Genomic DNA, 8,143 nt, shown 5'->3' on the forward strand with positions numbered 1-8,143 from the left:
CTTCTACTCAACTTCTAGACTCCATTCCAGCTTTGCTTTCTCAGCAAGCCTTTCCTGGAGGCTGGGCTGGGCCTGTGCCTCCCTTGGGCTGTCTCTGTGCCCCGTGTGCCTGATCTCACTACCTGCCATGCTGGGCTGTCACTGCTGGCAGGTGTGTCTTCTACAGGAAACTGGGCTTCACGGAGGGCAGGGGTCATTTCCAAGTCACCCATGTGGCTCCACAGCCCAGCATGTAGTGATAAATAGGCAGCCCTGCACCAGTTCCCACCGTCTGGTTGAGGCAGACATACACGCACATGCACACACACACACACACATACACACACGCACAGAACTACTGAGCTCTCACAGGACCGTGTAAGCTAAATTGAGGGCAGAGTCAGCAAGGAGGGTTCCCTTGAGAAGGCAGGATGTGAGCTGGGTTCCAGAGGCATGCTCTGCACCTTCTGCGGATGTGAGTGTAGACACCTGAGCCAAGGCTGGGTGGCCAATGACTGGTGCACTGCATTGCACTGATAGCCTAGTGCTTCCTGCTCCCTCTGTCTTTGCCCTCTGCGGCGTGCCTTTGTATTACTCTCCCACTATGGACAGTGGTTACGTCACTACCTCACCTCTTGATTTGACCCAGCCATGTGACCTGCTTTGGCCAATGGGATACTAGCAGACATGCTGCAAAATGAAGTTTGAAATGGGCTTTCACATTGGAGCCTGCCTTCTTGTGTCTCTGCTTGTGGCTAGCTTAGGTCAGCCAATAGCCAGCTGACCTCCAGAGGGAGTGACCCCATCTGCAACTGAAGAATCACCCAGCAGAACCCAGACTAAATTTCTGCCCCACAGGATAATAAGTTAAATACCTACTATGTTAAGCCACTGAATTTTGGGGACTTTGTTATACAACAACAGTGACTGAGGCCGAGGCGACCAGCCTCTTGAAGGTCAGGCTCATCCACAATGGTGCCCACGATGGGTTGGCCATCTGAACAGGACCATCACTCCTTCAGCATTGCCACTGCCCCCTCTGCCTCAGCCACCTTGGGCTCTATGAGACCTCACACATGTCCTGTGTCTTTGCACAACCTGTTCCTTCCTCCTGGAAGACCCATCCTCATCTTGTCCTCTGAATCCTATTCACCCTTTAAGACCAGCTCATACCCTGAAAACTTTGTAGGTTCACAGCCTCTCTGCCACCATCAATCTTTTGGGAATGAAGTAAGGTATAAGTGAGTAAAATCTCCCCTTCTGTCTCCTGTCTTCCTGTATCCCCCTGTGCTCTGCCGCTAGCTTTATTGCAGCACATCCCCTTTCATAGTTACCAATCCATGACATGGCTCTTGACCACTAAGTAGGGAGGGAGGCCCCACTAAGTGAGTGGCTCTCACGTAATCCTGGGTCTCCCCAAGCCTCAGCACTAGCCCAGGTACCCAAAAGTATCCTTGGAGAAGGCAATGAATAAAGATGAACAAGCTTTCCATCTACTGATTTCAGAACAATGAGACATGGTGCTATGTAAAAAGCCCACACTGAAATTCAAAGACCTGTTTTCAGTGCCTACCTTGCCCTGCAACATTTGCCAGGGGCTTGCCTCTCTCTGAGCCTCAGTTTCCCATCTGTATAATGAGGGGCCAAGCTGACTAATTTCCCTAGACCCTGTCAGGGCTGAGCATCTATGGAGTGTGCTCAGGGATCTGGTCCTCCGGCTGCCAGCTCTGGCCTGGTTCCTCACTGGCCTGGGTTGTGTGACAAAGCTTCCCATCTCCCAGCAGCCTGGCCAGTCCTTTGGATAGTGGTGGCTAATGAGCTGGCCTGGGTTCTTTTGACTGCCAGCATCTTCTACTTTCCGAACCTGCCAGTGGGATAAGGAGGCCTTGGTGTTGGGAGACATCTCTTCTGAAAGCTCTACTGGTCAAGGCTGGGTCCCTGCCTGTCAGATCGGAGAGGCCTGGCCAGTCTTCGGGAAACACACACACACACACACACACACACACACACACACACACCATCCAAGGCTCTCTCCTGGAAGCTTCTGCTGGGCCCCTAGGAAGGAATGCTGACTGGCTGTGCCTTCCTCCCTTGGCATCCCCTAGAATCGAGTAAGAAGAAGAGAGAGAAAGGGAAAATGGGCCAGTGCAGATTTAACCACACAGAAGAAGACTTTTCCACTCCAGCTCACTGAAAACCAGGATGAAAGATCTCAGAAGCCAGAATCCAGCCAGGTTCACACCTAGGGAACAAAGTTTCCTGGGATACAGTGCAGGAAGGGAGGCTAGATCTGAACTAGAGCTTCTCCTCCAGCCAGTATTACCGCTGCTCACTCCAGCCTCACTCAAGGAGGTGGGAAAGCTCCAGAGATGCTCACCTCATGCATCTCCCTGGCATACCAGGAAGAAGTCTGGGGCAGAAGTTCATGGGGTCTCTGTGGCCCTAGGGTAGGGCTCTATTGCAGCCCTAGGGTAGAGGGCTAGGCCACCGGGGCTTCCAGATTGCACCCATCACAGACAGTGAGGGGCTGACACGATGTAGCCTCTTGGGCTCTGCCTCCTCCCTCGTCCAACCCTCTTTCCAGCAGATAAGCTTGAAGGAAGCAGGGAGAGGTTGTTTGTGGATGCAGAGGAGCTGCTCACTCACTGCTCTGTTCTCACGCCATCTCTTCGCACCACACCCCTGTGAATGCTAGAGGCAAAGACTAAGGCTGAAAGTCTGGAGACTTGGGTTCTAGTCTGGGTGTTTTCCCTTGATATCTTTGTGACCTTGGAAGTTCCAATTCTTCTTTTGGACCCTGGATATTTCTTCTGCAGGTAAAAGGTCATAACTCTCACTGTCAAGTGGCTGCAGGATGGAAAAGACCTTCTGAAACCATCAAGCTCTTTACACAGATGTTTTCATTATTGAGTCCAGAAAGGTGGTCCCCAGTGTGCTTGAGGCCTCACTGTCCCCTCTTTGCTAACCTCTTTGCAGCCCAGGCTTTGGGAAACACAGCCAGGACCTGGCCTCTGCTCCCCGCCTCATGTTTCCCAGCCAGCAGCCCCAGCGGTCCCTGCACAGGTTCAGCACCTGTTCTGAGCCCATCCTGGGGCAGGGCTGTCAGGGACATAGAGAGGGACCTTCCCTCCAGCTCTTTCCCTGGGTACAGAATCACCCAGAGAAGAGTGAGAGGCTGGAGTGGGACAGAGTGTGAGCAGAAGCTGGTGTGTGGAGTGTAGACGCTCAGAGAAGGGAGAGGGTGGCGTGGGCAGGAGGAAGGGAGGGGCTTGAGCTGGGCCATAAAGGACGCGATCGCTGTGTGGTGAGCATGGGCTTGGCACATTAAGGTCACACAGCTCTAGAGGCAGGAGAACCTTGTTCCAAAGGCATGTTCTTGCCTGCTTATCCCGGTTCTAAGGAGCAGACCCCATGCATAGAAGTCCACAGTCTGGAAGCCAGCAGTAGCTGGGGGCTGGAGGACGTTGAGGCAGACATGGGGATGGTACTAATGGCCCAGGTGTCCCCTTCTGCTTCTGTCATAGCAGCTTTTGCTCTGAAAGAAGAAATGCCAGATTGATGAATGGGTAGTTAAGAACACAAGCCCGTGAGCTGCTGTCTGCTTCTGCCAGAATGGAGGCCAATTATCCGGACAAGGCATCCAACTTCCTGTCAGGAAAGAGGACACCAGAGAATCTGGCTCTGTCCACACATCTTATGGGTTTGTCAGTTACTTGCTGTCATCTCCTGGGTCTGTCAGTTACTCTCCACACATCTCCTGGGTCTGTCAGTGACTACTTACTTCCCCTCAGAACTAAGCCCTCCACATCCACACGTTGTCTGAGCCATGTGAGGCTTGGGTGGGCAGAATGGGAATTGTCACATTAACCTAGGGAGGAGGAAACTGAGTCCCAGGAAAGAGAAGGAGCTTGACCTCAGTTCAAGGACTAGAAGCTGGGCCTCCTGCTCTTCAGTTGAGTCAGTGTAGCCTCGCTACCTGAATAACCTAGGTCAGTGCAGACAAGTTAACTAGGTAAAATGAGGACAAGGGATCCATTTTGGAATAAAACTGTGGAGATGCAAGATGACCACTGTGTATACAAGCGCACCGTGTGCTAGGCATGGTGCTGGAGACTTTGCACAGTGCCTCATTCAGTACTCAAATCCAGCCCCACAATGAGGTATCTTCAAGCTACAGAGGCTTGGAGAGCCTGGGCAACTTTTCTAAACCACCCATGAAGAAGTGGCAGAGCTGGGGTCTCAACACCAGTCTCTCTGAGGCCTGAGTTCTGCATCTTTCAGCCACCACCTGCCCACACCAGAGAACTGTCTGCATTGTCAAGAATGGCTGGGCCAGGGAGGAAGGAGTCATGTAGGCAGGATAGGAGTGAGGGTCCCACTGTGGGCCCTCGCTTCAGCTTGGCTTTCTCACAACCTCCTCCAGGGTGAGGACTAGGGCCTGGCACCTCCGGGAATTGGCTCAGAGAATAGCACCATGAGCAACAGCAATAATTTCTTTTTTTTTTTTTTTGAGACAGGGTCTCGCTCTGTCACCCAGGCTGGGGTGCAGTGACTCAATCATGGCTCACTGCATTCTTGACCTCCCAGGCTCAAGCAATCCTTCTCACCTCAGCCTCCACAGTAGCTGAGACTACAGGCATGTGCCTCCACACCTGGCTAATTTTTTAATTTTTTGTAGAGACAGGGTTTCACCGTGTTCCCCAGCCTGGTCTCAAACTCTTGGGCTCAAGTTATCGACCTGCGTCATAATAACTTCTTCTCTTACTGGTGCCTACTTCTTTTTTTTTTTTTTTTTTTTTTTTTAGATGAAGTCTTGCTCTTGTCACCCAGACTGGAGTGCAGTGGCACGATCTCAGCTCACTGCAACCTCCGCCTCCCAGGTCAAGCGATTCTTCTGCCTCAGCCTCTGGAGTAGCTGGGATTACAGGTGCCTGCTACAACGCCCAGCTAATCTTTGTATTTTTAGTAGAGGTGGGGTTTCACCATGTTGGCCAGGCCGGTCTCGAACTCCTGATCTCGTGATCCACCCGCCTCGGCCTCCCAGAGTGCTGGGATTACAGGCTTGAGCCACTGCGCCCGGCCTAACTGGTGCCTACTTCTACAGCTTTCTCTGTTAAGCCCTTTACATATACGTACACTGCATGCAAACTCCCTCACTTAATCTTCAAAACAAATCTTCGAGACAGGTCTTTTTTATTGCATGTTATACATAAGGAAACTGAGGCACAGAGGAGTAAAGTTCCTCTTCAGTCTGTCTCCAAAAGCTTGTGTTTTCTACAGTCTGCACTACCCATGGATTTCAGGTGGAGAGAAAATCATCTCTCTGACAGTGAGAGTTGCTTGAGAGGGCTGGAAGGAAGCGCCCTGTAGATGAGGCTTTTTTGGTGAGTGTGTGGGGGCTTGTGCACACAGAAATACTATTTATAGCTACCTTTTAAAATTTAATATGCAATTGATTAAGGATAAGCATATAAAAACATAGCTTTTTAGAAGGAAGGATTAAGCTCCACTTACCCGTCTTATTGTTCTATGTATAAATGCAATAAAATAAGAACAAGACCTTCACTTTTTCTTCAATTAAAGTTTGATTAACTCAGATTGAAAAAACTACTTCTTTAAACAATCAGTGCCATTTACAACTTAATTAAATTTGCTTAAACAATTTCAGCTACATTTAAACATTTAATATATTTGATTTTCCTACGTAACTCAAATATCTAATAGAACAAGGAAAATCTTCTTATCATGTACTTGAAAATCCACTGTAAATATAATAAATTAGATTTATAAAAATACTGCCTGGATGTGGTGGCTCATGCCTGTAATCCCAGCATTTTGGGAGGCCAAGGTGGGCGGATCACTTGAGGTCAGGAGTTCGAGAACAACATGGCCAACACGGGGAAACCCCATCTCTACTAAAAATACAAAAATTAGCCAGGCATGGTGGCATGTGCCTGTAATCCCAGCTACTCGGGAGGCTGAGGCAGGAGAATCACTTGAACCCGGGAGGCAGAGGCTGCAGTGAGCTGAGATCATGCCACTGCATTCCCACCTGGGCAACAGAGTGAGACTCCGTCTCAAAAATAAATAAATAAAAATAAAAATAAATAAATAAATAAGTTAATTAAATTTATAAATAGAATGACTTTTTACGTTATCTTAAATATTGCAATACTGTTTGCAAAATTTGTTACATTCTCCCATACCTTTCAACTTAAAATTACATGTCTACAGGCTTCTGATTACAGCTAAGATGGAGTAGGCAAACTTCATCCTCTCTCTTCCACTGCTTACAAATAAAATCCCTGGAATGAATGCATACAACACTGTTTAAGAACTCTGAAAAAAATAAATAAGAGCAGGCAGATTTGTGGGAAATAAATGCTCAAAGAATGATCAATATGACTGTGAGTTTTCTGGTATTTTCCCTCCAATATCTCCTGGCTTGGATGCTAGAGGGCCAAAATACCACTACACAGTTGACAAACAAAAAAGCTCCAAGAGAAACTTTTCCTTCTAGCCAGAGGACTGGGAACAGGGACCCTGCAGGTCAGAGAATGGCCCCAATTGTTCTCACTTTTACTCTCCTGGGTATGTCTCAAGGAAAGCCCCAATCATGAAACTATACTCCTGTAATGTTGGTAGTGCAAGATCTAAAACCATGAGGAAAATCCTTCTCTCTGGCCAGAATTGGGAAAGGGAGCCCCTATGGAGGTGTGGGGAAAACTCTGTTGGTTTTTCTTTCTTTCATCTTTTTGCTTCACCCAGGAGGTGGACCCCAGGCAGGGGAAATATGCAACAATTTGGGGAGGGAAAAACTCCAGCGTTGCAGCACAAAGACCAGGAAAAGGGCCTCTGGGCACCAGAGAGTGCAAGGGAAATCATGGAGTGCTAAAGAAAAGACTTCCTTAAATCTGTGGGTGAAGTCCTGGACTCATCCTTGAGCAGGGCATGTGTAGAACTGATCCAAAGCAGAAAGCAGGTCAGGACTTGTGGTCTGAACCAGATAGGATAGATCACGTAATATTCAAAATGCCCCAAATTACTCCATACACAAAGAACCAGGAAAATCTCAATTATTTTCAAAGAAAAGATAATTCACTGATGCTGGCCCTGAAATAATCCAGACGATGGAATTATCACACAAAAACTTTAAAGCAGGTATTATCACCATAGTTCACAAGTAAGAAAAAATGATCTTGAAATGAATGGAAGGATAGAAGCTGTCAAAAAAGAACCTGAAAATCATTTTAAAAAGAATAAAATGGACATTTTCTTGCTAGAAAATACAATAACTGAAATTTTAAAAATCACCCCATGGTCTCAACTGCAAAACAAAGATGACAGAAAAAAGAATCAATAAACTTGAAAATAAATCTATAGAAATTATCTAATCTGAACAATAGAGAAAAAAAGATTGAAAAGAAAAAATAGAGTTTCATGGACTTGTAAGACAACATCAAAATGTCGAATATTCTTGTCATTAGGTTTCCATAGAAAGAGAAGAAAAAGCTTGCTTGGTGAAGAAAAAAACTTGAAGAAATCATGGCTGAAAACATCCCAAATTTGGTAAAAAGACATAAGTGTATTGATTCAGTGATCTCAGTATATTCAGAAACCCCCAAAACAATAAATTCAAAGAAAACCTCACCCAAAGACATCTTAAACAGCTGAAGACCAAGGATAAAGAAAAAAATTAAAAGCAGCCAGAGGAAAGCAATACAATACATATAGACGAAGAACAATTAAATTGACTACAGATTTGTCATCAGAAACCATCACAACCAGAAGACAATGGAAAAAATTCTCTAAAATGCTGAAAGAAAAGACCTGTCAACCCAGAATTCCATACCCACTTAAAAAACAAAAGAAAACAAACAAACAAATGAAAAAAAAAACCAAAACCTTTTTTAAAGGCAAAGTAAATATATTTTTATATGAAGAAAAACTAAGAAAATTTATTGCTGACATGCCAGCTGCAAAAGAAATGCTACAGAAAATTCTTCAGGAGAAAGAGAAATGATTCCAGTATTTGGGAGATTTTTCCAGATGTCTTTCTCTTATTCATTTTGAGTTGCTCCTGTAGCCCACTGCTGCTGCTACTCTCTTGGAGAAGGTCATACTCTCACTCAAAACTTGGAACTTTAGGAGTAAAGGAAGATGA

This window comes from Theropithecus gelada, chromosome 7a (assembly GCF_003255815.1).
Source record: "Theropithecus gelada isolate Dixy chromosome 7a, Tgel_1.0, whole genome shotgun sequence".
NCBI lineage: Eukaryota > Metazoa > Chordata > Mammalia > Primates > Cercopithecidae > Theropithecus > Theropithecus gelada.